Below are 13,660 nucleotides of genomic sequence, written 5' to 3' on the forward strand. Positions count from 1 at the left end.
GGTAAACTTAACTACCTCCCCTCTACTATTAAAGTAACTGAAATGAAAAATATTTAGAAAAGTAAAGTTCCCTTATCCGATAACCATAGCTACAAAATGCAAGCCTCTCTCCCCAAAGGCGTGCAAACAGTAACAGGGCTAGATGAAAAAATATACTAGAAAAAACAAATAAAAATAGAAAAAAATAATGTGTACATTTGAAGTCAGTATAAGCAAATATTCTAAGAATAGAGGTGTGAAAAATATATTCAATTCGGAAAACATGTCATAAAATAGTTTAAAGATATTATAAAGCAAATAGAAATTAATATACTAATATACAAAAATGTTTAACTATATAGTGAAACTAGTTTTGTTCATTTTTTGTTACTTATTTGTAACAAAATATATACACAACTGTTCAAAAAGTAATATAAACAAAAAGAAATTGTATGAAAAAATATAATGTATAAAAATGTATTTCAAGTAGAAGTTATAAATTAAATAATAATATTTTTGAATATACATTTGTTAATTGGAATGAAAAAAAAGCAGATGTAAAAGTCTCTGACCCTTGATCAGAGCATTTACAGCTGCATGGTAATATGCCAGTAAAATTAAAGTACAAGTGCCTCATTTTCAAGAGAGCAGTCGTAAAGGTTTCAAACGGTCATTCCAGATAGCTTGAAATCTGGAAAAAAAATGTTTGAGCCAAATCTGTTTTGGACAATAAAGAAAGTGAAGGATAATTTTGTTAGTGAGACTGAGGAGGACAATTTAAGGAAGGATATTTAAGCCGGCATGGTGATCCCCCCCAAAAAATAGGTGGAAAATTTGATTTTTACCGCCCGCCACAAGGTTAAAAATGGGGGATGTGCCCACCACTGTGGTGGGCACATCCTAATGCAGACTTTGGGACCCTCGCACTTTAAGGCACTTAAGGCGCGCGGTCCCGTCTTCCGCAAGGGTATCCTAATGGGCCACAATGTTAAAAATGAGTGCCGCTTTGTTTATGCAAATGCTGGGGGTTCCACAGGTACCCCCGTGTGCACACCCCACCCCTCCTTCACTCTGGGGGCCCGCAGGGGGCCACCAGAATGAAGAGCACATGCCTTTCCGTGGCAGCATCGACGCCACGGAAAGGCATCCGATTTGGCCCATTGTAATATGACTGGTGGTGTCTATAAGACACCACCACAATATTAATCATTTTCCGCCCCGGCCGCAAGGCGGCCGGGGCGGAAAAGCGGCGGACGGTCTTTCCGTCCGCCACGGTCCCCCCCGCCATACTAATATGGCGGGGGAATTCGGGAATGGATGTCGGTCGGATTGCCTACGCCAGCCTAGCGGTGGCTACCGCCAGCCTGGCGGAGGCAATACGCCCGACATCGAATTTGAATTGAATTTGAATTTAAAATATTTCTATAGCGCGACGTTCACCAGACGGTTTCTTGGCGCTTTTGGGAACATGGACTGCAGAAGCAGAGGGATAAACAGAAATCGATTCAGAATTGAATTCACAGTGGAAAAGCTTGGCTGAACAAAAAAGTCTTCAAGCCCTTACGAAAGAAAGAGTAATCTTTGGCCAGACGTAAATGGGCAGGAAGGGAGTTCCAAAAGGTGGGTGCCAGAAATGAGAATTTGGACCCACCCCATTTTTTTCTCTTAAAACGGGGAACCTGTAGGAGAGCTTGGGACGAGGACCGGAGCTCCCTAGTAGGAACATATTCCTTCAACAGGGCGGAGATAAAAGCAGGGGCAGTTCCCTGGCGTGACTGAAAGACCATACAGCCCATCTTAAAAAGAGAGCGCTGCCGGACAGGCAGCCAGTGTAGAGCCTTTAGAAGTGGCGTGGAGTGATGAGAGGGAGTAATGGGCCCCAAAGTTTGCAAGTAATTCTGGGTAGTAAACCTTTTGGGAGTTAGACGCACGCCATACCTCCGTGTACTAGCCAAGATGTATGTTTCACAGAAATGTGTAGGTTTGGTAAGGTATCAATAGATGGCCACCTAGCAGGGTGCACCAAAAACAAAATGCAATTTTTTTAAAAACAGGTCATTATGAGATAGGTATGTTTAATGTCTCATGTAAAAGTTTTGTATTTTTGAATGACAAGGGTAATTGGAACAACCACATGAGTGAGGTTGCACTTTTAATAGGAGACTTTGGAGAATGCGGGGTGGGTGGAAGTTTGTGTAACTACACCGAATAGCGGAACTTTCCATTGAAGGAATGTGATGAAAATTGATTGTTTTTTTTAAAAAATGATGAGGTTAAAAATGGGATTCTGGGTAACAGAACATGGTAAAAGGCATACAAGTTAGAAACATCATGGATTTGCCTGGATAACTAGTTGTCAAAAAATGAATAGCTTTCCTATGTTTTGCTAGGTGTCAGCAGAGGTAGGATTCTATATAGAAAGAGAGGCTTTTTTTTAAAAAAAGGGTCAGTTTTCAATGCAAAAATGTGGTGGGTGCACGTTATATTTTGCACCGTTTCCTACTGCAAGCACTAGGCCTACACACACAAGTGAGCTACCGTTTTTATAATAAAACTTGTGGAATACGGGGTGGGTAGAATTTTGTAAATACAGTAAGATTTCCCTCTCAGAAATGAGAGGAAAATAAAATATGATTTTTTAAATTTTGGGGGTTTGCAAGGGATTCTGGGACACAGAACCTGAAAAGAGCCACACAAGTGACCACATACTGTATTTAACTTGGAGGCTCGTTAAGAAGTCCTGATGTTCACCAGCTCTGAGCCGGCGGTTGCGACATCAACCACATCGTAACGATTAAAAATCACGTTCATATTACAATGGCAGTGGGTTTCAAAGCGACGCAAAGTGTGTACGCCTCTTTTCATCTGGCAGACAATGATTCAGATTTCCAGCCGGGCAGAACTAGTATGGTGGTGGTGCCTAACAAGCTCCGCCATCCATAATAGGATGGTGTGATGTGAAGCACTTTCCATGGTGGCTTCGCAGACGTGGAAAAGATGGCAGTAATTGCTTTGGGGGACCGTTGTAGACCCCCAAGTGGGTTGAAAGGGTGGCAGGGCTGCACTTGTCAGGTACATGTGGTAGCAAACCTCAATGCCATACAAAAGGTGGCAGAAAACGTGTCGTGCAAGCCACTTGGTCCATGGCAATGAACAAAATGCCCTTGGGATTTGTGGCGGATGCAGCTTACAGTGGCACACGAGGAAAAGTCAAAGATGCAGGATGCGACCGCCACGGTAGCGGTTGCATACTAATTGGCAGTGTGGGACCTCCGAAAGCTAGCTAACAGTAAAAACACCGCTAAAGTAGTCCACCAAGCATACTCATGTGGCCCATAGTGTATAATTTAAAAACAAATATAGGTTAGCAAGGTTTTGTGAGGTGGCGGAAGTGCAAGGAGTACAAATCCATATTTAAGGCAAAATGAGGGGCAGTTTTAATTGTAAAAATGTTGTGGGTCCACATTGAGTTTTGGTCTAATTCCTGTTGCTGGCACTAGTCCTTCACACATAAGTAAAGTAGCATTTTTATAGGGAGAAGTAGGGATAAACAGATTAGTAGACGAACTGCTACTCCCAATTAAATTTCTTTGCAAAATAAAATTCATAAAGAAGAAAATTGGGAAATAGGAAGACATTACAACTGAATAACATGCTTGCATTGGAAGCCACAATATTTAAAATATGCAAAAGACGCTGCTTATAAACTCTTTATTTTGTTTACAAAATATATTGTTTTCATTTGTACCTGTTTTACTCTGTTTATATTTACCAAATGAATTGCAATAAACACCGTAAACAATGATAAACAAGTGCAAGACGCAGCTCAGTTTTTCAATTTGGATTGCTTGGGTTATTGGAGAACCTATAAGTCCTATATATCCCAAAAAGAGAAGGATAATGACGATTCAATGTTACATTATTTTGAAAAATTACAAAAATTACAGGTGAAACATTAACACAAATGGCTATTTTTAAAATAATTTAGTGAAATATTTACTATTGTCAAATATACCTTAGCGGATTTAGAAATTTGCACACATTAATGACTTAAAATTTTTGTCTAGTTTTCAGAAATGTATAGTTTACTGGGATTGAATATTGTTTTCAAACCAATTACTACCAAACCATGGAAGGAGGTTGAAATAAAAAAAAACAGAAACATAATACTATGTCACAGTGAAAAATAAAAACTTGAAAGAAATATTTGTTTTACTGTCAAAAGTCAAGTTGGACAAGAACTGTGAGATGATGGTAATTTAATCACCACAAATTCTGATGCAGTTTACAAGAAAAAACAAGACTACACTGAAGCAATTTAGAGCAAATAGTTTTAGAAAAATGAATTTTTATAAAAGTATTTTTAAACATTTATGGGTATTTTGAAGGGGAAAACACAACCACTGGGTACCTTTAAAATCATCTGTGTGTTGTGAATAAGGGCAGAAATTTTACATTAAAAAATAGGTGGACAAAAACTTACAATGGCCAAAATACAAACTACCAGAAATACACTAAAAAACAATGAGAAAAGGGGGTGGGAATGGTGGAGGGGGATAGCCCTAGCAGAAAAAAGGGTTAAAATACAACTGCTACAATATTTACATGGTGCTTCCCAATAGACTTATAAAGTGCTTTAAAAAAATCATTTAATCAAATTAATGGCACTCTAGTTTATTACATTAGCACAGTTAATTAAAACTAATGCAATACCATGCAATCATAGCGCTGTTACACTGTTAAAAAGCATATACAGAGAAAAAAAACAATATTTTAATTCATAAACATATTAGTAACAAGGCAGTATTGTAGTTACTTTTGTAATCTTGTGACTGGTAAACAAACCCAAAATAAAATAATTTAGTACAGAGACGCTATGGAAAAGTGCAAATAAAGTCGGTGATGAGTTCATTTGGGTGGTGGGCTGATAGGGTGCGGACTAGAGAGGTTAAAAGCAGACTGTCAAGGAATCTCACATATTTAACAGAACAAGCAAGCACTTGAATACATGGGGAAGTAAAAAAGTTAAAAATTAAAACAGAGACCATATGCCTCACAAGATGGACTGAAGCCCCTTTTTAAATAAAATGGCTTCTGGAGAAAATGTAAGGGAGCGTTAAAGTAAAAAAACAGAAGATGCTACCATGATTAAGACATCCAGTTGTACATTTTGAAAGCGCCTCCTTAGTTGTTGGAGCGCATAGGTTTAAGGCAGTTGGCACAAACCTAGAAGTGCTAGATTAAAGAACAAAAACCATATTGATTGGGGGCGTGGCCACGGAGGCGACCGAAACGGCTGCCTCGGCGTGAAGCTCCGCCATGAGGGCACCCAACGGCGGCGTTTAGGAAGTGACCCGGCCGCTCCTATGCCCACATCGTAAGCGGATCCGTAATGCAATAGCAACCTTTCCAGCTGGGCAGTTCTGGTGGCCTGAGGGACGACATTTGAGGTGTGAACGGCGGAGGGAATAAGAGGCCTCCCGGGCCTCAGAGACATGTTCCCTATCTGCGCGTGATTAGCCGGTGAGTGCTGCGCGGGCCCCCCTGCCGGGTCTTCTGCCCCTTCGCGAGCTACCGGCGTGCTATCGTGTCGGTCGCCAGTCTTCCGCGGCCTCCTGGGTGGGGGTGCCGGGTTCTAGTGCGAGGTCGGGGCCTTCGGGCCTGGGCGCGCGCTGGGACCGCAGCCTCGATTTGCGGGCTTGGGGCAGATGCCGGGCGGGACAGCTTGCTTGGTGGCTGCGGGGGTTGCGGGCAGTGGCGGTGGGGGCTCCAGGGGGCGCCTCCGACTGATTGCTGCGGCCCAGCCTGAGAGACACCCGAAAGGGCACATACTCTCCCCTCCGGCCACGCACATTGCTCTCCCGTTGTGGGGCACTTACCCCGATCCACAATCAGTGGGGGAAGCGTCGACGTTATCCACTGCCCCTTGGAGACATTGTGGTGGGCAGTTGGGTGTGGTGCACTGGCCAGAACACCGCTGCACTTCGCACCCAGAACCTGGGTAGAAGATTTGCCTGACGCGGTCTGTCCTACACGGAGGCACATGGAGGTGGATTGACGCCATTTTCTTGATCTATCCTAGGCATTGGTACCCCCTACATCTTATGTAGAGCTGCCTGCGCTATACATTGCCTCCCTGCCTGGTACCAAACATTGTTTCTGCGCACAGTGTACTCGCCACTGCTCTGGCCATGGGGAAGAGAGATCCAAACCAGAGAAAACTGAGCTTTGACAAGACTTCCCTACTTGCGGCTGACGTTCCACCAGGGCCGTCGACTGGGGCTACCGCGACTACTGATAAAGGGGATGCCATGTCCATGATTACCACCATGTTGGGCAAAATGCGAGCAGGGTTCAAGGCTCTGGATAGCCGCTTTGACAGCCTCGAACAGAAAATCGCGGATATGGGATGCAAAGTGCAGGCCCATGACCGACGCCTCGACGTGGCGGAATCCAGAATATCGGATGTAGAAGATAATGCCACAAAATCACTCAAGCGGCTAGAATGGGTCAAAAAAATACTGAAAGAAGTGGCTGGCGATCAAAAACGAAGACTTGGAAGCGCGTAGTCGACACAACAATATACGCATAATTGGCGTGGCGGAGACGACGGCTACGGGGCGATTCGACACTTTTGTTGAGCAACTCCTCATTGAACTGTTCGGCAGGGACACCTTCACGAGTGGCTTTGTGGTTGAGCGAGCCCACAGATCCTTGCCCTGGACAGCCCCCTCGACCCATTATCGCCAGAATCATGAACTTTCGCGACCGGGATGCCGCACTGCGTGCGGCGCGGGAAGCGGGAGAAGTGCGATGGCAAGGCAGCACTCTGTCCTTCTTCCTGGACTTTACGTTGATGGTTCAGGAGGTGCGTGGCAAATACTCTGGAGTTAAAGCAAGTCTACGCAAACTGGGTTTAAAATACGGAATGCTGTATCCGGCTACGTCGAAGGTCGATATTGATGGCAGATTCCGCATCCTTGATTCCCCCACTGAGGCCCAAGACTTTTGCCAGAACTATAAAAAACAGGGCTCACCACGGATGTCCAACTCCGTGCCACACTCTCCGCTTCGTGAGGACTCGCAAGCCAGTGCAGGCCTCTTTGGTGAAACCGGCCAGGGTTAAATACTTGACACTATTGGTTCATAGATAATGTTCACTGCTTTGACTACTTGATGTGAACTCTATATAGTCTCATATACTTATTATCACTTCGGATGCCGCTTCTAATTGGGATGACCTATAGGCGTGGCGTTGCTATCCCCTATGGCGAATGCCTTCATGTTTTCCTTATTTGGGGTTGTAAATTTTTGTTTGTTTCAGTGTTTCACTATATGGCCATTGTTTTGGCTATTTTGAAGTTATAGTGTTCGATTGTACAGGGATTGCCTCTTTTGGGGTGTGAGGAGGCTGGGTGGAGGGTGTGGGGGGGTATTTTTTGTTTTTATGTTCATCCTTTTTTGTGAGTCATTGCTATGCGGTTGAGAGTGGATTGACGGTCACACACATATTCACATCTATGCTGTGGCCTGAATTATGGCCATGATAGGACTGCAGTATGGGCCGTCCAGACTGATTCTAATGTTTGGAATGTTCGCGGTTTGAACACCACAAGAAAACGCAAACAGGTCCTAAATTATGCATCACGACACAAGGTAGATGTTCTTTTTCTTCAAGAAACGCACCTGGTACTCTTCTTCCATTGCCAGGGGATGGGGCGCCCACAGAGTTTTCTCTAATTTTAGCAGGTATGCCAGAGGATTTGCAATTGTAGTACACAGGCGTGTTCCGTTTGTATTAGTTAGCAGTAACACAGATAGAGAGGGTAGGTATGTGGTAGTCATCGGAGTGCTGATGGGATACAAAATTGCATTAGTGGGAGTTTACGGTCCCAACATAGACTCCCCCTCTTTTTCCAAGAACTACAGGTGACGCTACTTCATTCCGACATAGATCTGGTAGTGCTGGGCTGTGACTTTAATTTGTTAATGAACCTTGCTAGAGACAGTACCTCCCATTCCCCAGATTGCAAGCCCCGATCTTGCTCGGCACTTGCAGACATTTGCACCCACTTTCCCTAATAGACATAGAGGCGCGACTACACCCACATTCGCCCAATTATAAACATCATTCTGGGTTCCACAACACTAGTACTAGGATAGATTACTGGCTCCTCTCCCCGGGAGTGGCCGGCTGGGTGGACGGCCTTTCCACACTTCCGTGCATGTTGTTTGACCACTCCCCCATTGTACTGACTCTACAGATTCCCAGACTGGGTGGTTACGTAAGACAGTGGAGATTCCCTGGCAGAGCCCTGGCGGACCCGGCCTTCAAAGAAGAGATCCGCAACGCTATTGATGACTATTTCGACAACAACACAGGTTCTGTGGAAACATGGGCCACGTTGTGGGAGGGATTTAAGGCCACCATTCGCGGGGTGTGTATTGATAAACATGTGGGATCTCTGCGGGAGATCCGATCCACCCTGACCCGTATCGAGAGGGACATCTCCAGGATGGAGAAAGACATACTTATTGCCCCATCTGATAGGAAGGTAGCTAAACGCCTGGAATTACTATTGGAATTTCGGGAGACTGCGGACAGGGAGTTAAAATTTTTGAACAAGCATTATACGGCTCGTCAGTATGGAGAGGGTGACAGACCTCGTAAATTGTTAGCGCAACTACTCTGTCCTCCTCGTCAGGCGTCGTACATCACTGACATTGTTGACAATCAGGGCACACGACACCACGCCACCACGACGTCTGCAATACCATCTTGTCGTATTACAAGACCCTTTACACATCAACACTTTCATGGGAATACATTGTAATCCCGGCCCTTATCTGAATGAGATCGCAATGGTGTATCTAGAGAAGTACATGCAGGAGTTCCTCGCTACGCCCATCACTCCAGAATATATAATTGAAGCCATTGATGCTTTGAAGGGCTCCTCTGCGTCGGGCCTTGACGGTTTCTCGGCTGATTTCTATAAGGAATACAAAGAGGAACTTGTCCCACAGCTAGTAGATGTTTACGCGGAGGCACTGGAGGTTGGCGTCCTGCTGCCCACGCTCAGGGAAACGGTTATTGTTCTTCTCCCGAAGCCTGGACACGACCCCTCCCTTTGCGGCTCCTACAGGCCCCTTTGATTGTTGAATCTAGACTACAAAATTCTGGCTAAAGTTCTTACGATCCGCCTATCATTATTAATGGAATCTATTATCTCACCGGCTCAGTCCGGATTCGTTCCACACAGGTCCACCTCCTTCAATCCGAGAACATTATTCTCTGTATTGCACAGGATTGACCCCTCGACCCCAGCCGCAGCAGTGTTCTTGGACGCAGAGAGAGCGTTTGACACGCTGGAATGGCCCTTTTTTATCGGTCATGAGACGGATGGGTATGCCCGAAATGTTTGTGGCTACAGTCAAATTATTGCATACTGCTCCTACTGCCCGGCTACGTTTAAACGGCACCATCTCGGAAAACTTTACACTCTCACGTGGCACACGACAAGGTTGCCCATTATCCCCGCTGCTGTTCATACTGGCGATGGACCCTCTGGTTTGTCAGTTTCAAGAACAACACCTCCATAGGGGGCTTAAGTTCCGCACAGGGCCTCTCCTCCTTTCTTTATACGCGGATGACACAATTCTGTATGTTCGAACACCGCAGACCAATCTGGAACCCCTGTTATTGGAAGTAACCCGTTTTGGAGAGTAGTCTGGCCTTCGCATTAACTGGCACAAATCTGTCTTCTTTCCGCTTACCCCCTCCACCTCGCAATGGGAGTGTGCTTTTCCTCTTGAGTGGACCACAGATTCAGTAAAATATTTGGGAATTTATGTCCACCTTGACACGGTGTCCATGATTCACTTGAAATACGGGCATGCCCTTGATTTTGTAGAAGAACACCTGGAGAGGTGGATCCACCTCCCCTTATGCATGGCAGGCCGGATCGCCATTATTAAAATGATCATACTTCCTCAGTTTTTATACCTCTTTAACAACATTCCTATTCCTCTCACCAAGATTTTTTTCTCGCAACTCCGTTCCTTATCGTTGCATTGGGTGTGGGGTGATAGAAACCCGCGGGTTTCCTGGCGTACCTTAACGCTTCCTTATGAGAGGGGGGGCTTTGGTGTACCCGACTTTTATCTTAATTATCTGGTTGCGCACTGCTCGTATGCCTACCCATGGTTCCATCCAGACGCTAGAATTTTGTATCTGAGGCCCGAGGCGGACCTGGTGTTGCCTGTTCCGCTTCATGCCATACTTCCCAAAGGGATTCGTCGGGTCCCACAGGACATACAAACAGTTTCCACCACATGCTGGGCGTGGGAAAAACTGCGTAGGTTACTACAGATTGAGGTATTATATTCCTCTGCCCTTCTGTTACCTAATGCTCACTGGCTCCCAATCACTGGCGAGTCTGTGGTTCAGCGTACATTATCCAAATATCAATTACGCACGGTCGGGGACCTGTTCCCGGACGGACATGTGTTCTCCGTGACGGAGGATCAGCGCTTTGCTGATCAATCATTTATGGACTCTTTCATACTGACTAGGCTCCGGTCTGTGCTTCAAGCTGCTTTCCCAATGTTTCCACTTCCCCCCGAGGACACGGCGACTCTCACGTTCATAATACAGAGTCAGACGGGTGCACATGTAGTCTCTAAGCTATACAAACTATGTGTGGCCTCGCTTCCCTCCTCAGACACGGAAGTGCGTGCCGCGTGGGAAAAAGACCTTGGGAACTCAATCACTGACGATCAATGGGCAGTGTGCTGTGTGGCCACCAGGGAGGTATCCATTAATAGCAGACACAAGATAATACATTTTAAGTTTTTGAGACGGATGCATCATACCCCTGCCCTAGCCCACAAGATTGACCCTAATAAACCACACTGTTGCCACATATGGGGGCCGTATCGCACATATATTGCTAAAATTACCCAGGAATCGCAGTCCCAATCCATGAATTCCATAGTTCCGGAGGGAGTGGGTTAGGCGCTTGTGCATAGATTCACTGTGAGCGCCTTTGCTACAGCCTATGCCACGTGCACCTTTACACTGAATGGTGGAGCTTGGAGATTGCAGACAACACGATTGTCACAGAGTTCAAATGCTGGTTCCTAATTGCTGTTATATTCCTATGATCAGGTATTTATTCTCACACTTGTGTTCATTGCGGACTGTCCTGATTCAAAATGTAATACTGTTTGTCCTTTACCAACAATCTGCTATTCAATGGTTGTTTGTTGTGATGATTGAATTGCTCCCTCTCCCTCGCAACCACACGCGTATACTTTATTTTCTCTCTTTTTAATTTTTTATTGTTTTACTTTCTCTTCCCTTTTTTATTCTTTAATTATTTGCATTGCATTTTCATTATTTTAATTTATCTTAAACCATAAAATCGAAATACATCACGTATGTTGCTGTTGATCCCTCTGAAGGATTGTTTACCCTATGTACAATGCTTCGGACATTTGCCAACGCACATTTTATTGATTCTTGTATATGTAAGAGTGGATCGCATATCTGTTTAATAAAAAATTTTAAAAACAAAAACAAAAAAAACCATATTGATTGTAATTTGCTGAATTCATTTTTCTCATTGTTATAAGTATTGTAATATGGATCAATATTTAGAAATATATTTGTAGGTATAAATATATTAATTGTTTATATAAAATATTGTGGCATTATTACAACAAAAAATACTTCTTTTGTAAAAATCAAAAAATTAATTTTGGAAACAAAAAACTTGGTGACATTTTTTTCCCTTTACTGTATCCATATGCTACATACGAAAATAGATTAACAATTAATGATTAAAACTGTAAATATTTGCAAAGTTTACACAGGCCATAAGAGTTTTCGCTCAGGCACACGTACAAATAGCAGCAGCGCTTTAGGGGAGGCATAGTCAAAAGCCTGGCAACAAATAAACAGGTTGTAGTGGAATTTATAAGCCCCGTAGGGGAAGCGCAAATACAGCAAAGCACGTTATAGCAAGGGAAGACCAAACCGACGGGGAAGATCAGATAGTTAGCTTCGTGCTGTATTTCTAATCTCCCCTCTGACGTAGGGGGAGATCAAACCGATGGGGAAGATAGGGAAATCAAAACCCTGTCCCTTTAAGTGTGCCTGCTATGACGTTAGCATCACGTGGCTGTTCCATTGCAGCATTAATGCTAAATACTTTTCCCAACTTCTCACTTCTGCTGCTGCAACAGAGTCTTGTAGATCCGGGTCGGGACGTTGTGGTTTTGAGGCTAAGGTATTTGTGGAATATATTTGTTTTAACGAATTTGTTTGGCGTCTGTGACAGACTGGCAGGTTGCAAGAAAAACGCTAGACAGTTTACGGCGTGGGAGCAGGATATAGTGGCCGCGGTGTAAAGGACAATCATTGCGCTGCACAGCTACCAGGTGCCCCTTGCCCTGTCAGCTGAACGCTTCCAGAGTCTGGGCGTTATAGTCTGCATTTTTTGTAAATCCGAGATGTTGCATTCCATACATAATAAAAATCGAAACTTTCCAGAATGTTATTTCCTTGTGTTTGTGTAATTAAAAACCTGCATAGTTGCCACCGGTGATTTAGCAGTTATGCTACTGCTGGAAGCGAACGTGCGCAGCGTGGGGAACGGGCAAAGGGCAGAGTACTCTGGCACTGGCACAGAGGGGTGCATTGTCTGGGTACAAAGGGCAGATTTGGTTGCAAGGCACGCTGCTGTCGCGGTTAAGGGAGTGCCCTGGGCTTTGAGTGGGATGAAAAAAATAGAGGGGTCGCTCAAAGGGACGCAGCTGATGTAATTAGGGCATGGCTTAAAAAGTGCAAGCTAAAAAAATCCAACACTTACAGACCCACTCACTCACCCACACACACAGGCACTCCCATAGCCACTTATCCTAGTATATATCATTAACACTCAGTACATTTTAGTAAGAACTCATAATCACTGGATGATGTCTTCAGTGATGTCATTTCAGATGTCATCAGTGAAGCCATTTGAGACATCATTGGTGATGCCACTGACTATGTCATGAATGAAGTAATATGTGAGTTTATAAGCAGTGCATTGCGGGTGTGCAAGCTATAGTTAGCTAACTATAACTGCGGAATTTCTCTGGATTTGTACTAGTGAAATGTGTGCCCAACTATAACGTCCCTGTAACCTTTGTTTTTTTCAGCGAATTTCAACGTTTTTTAAAATTCTATTCCCTAAAACGTGTGTGATATATATAGAGAGAGAGAGAGATAGAGAGAGAGAGAGAGACTCACTGGGTAATATCCGAAGCAAACAGCATGGAGCACTCGCAGGATGTCATGCAAACTTTATTCATAGCAGATGAGTTTCAGAACATTGCCTTTTTCAATGCCGGTAATTTCATTGAAGTCAACACTTTTACGTGTTGTTTTAAAAATCCCTAGCATCACTCCCATTGGTTGAGGAAGTGACCAATGAACATGGGATTGCAGCTGCCTCATAACATGTTGTTTTTATGCTGCCATATCAATGCTACAATTCTGGTAATCCTTTTGTTAAAATCTTAAAAAGTATAAAGCACGATGCCCAGTACACAAATGCAGGGTTGTCAGCTAGGTTTTTAGAAAGGAAATGCATTTTGAAGTCTCCTGAAATAATTAACCTAGTGGCAGGGTATTGAT

General features: G+C 44.1%; 1 protein-coding gene across 1 annotated transcript in view; it reads left to right on the forward strand.

Annotated features, from left to right (window-relative positions):
- Positions 1 to 12,132: 12,132 nt before the first annotated feature.
- The window catches only part of LOC147685206 (D-serine dehydratase-like), a 587,829-nt gene continuing 586,301 nt past the window's right edge, over positions 12,133 to 13,660 (forward strand). The window contains exon 1 of the mRNA XM_086941117.1: positions 12,133 to 12,269. The gene's annotated coding sequence lies outside the window, so the exon portion shown is untranslated. The remainder of the gene's footprint in view (positions 12,270 to 13,660) is intronic.

This window comes from Lissotriton vulgaris, chromosome 10, assembly GCF_964263255.1.
Source record: "Lissotriton vulgaris chromosome 10, aLisVul1.2, whole genome shotgun sequence".
NCBI classification, from domain to species: Eukaryota; Metazoa; Chordata; class Amphibia; order Caudata; family Salamandridae; genus Lissotriton; species Lissotriton vulgaris.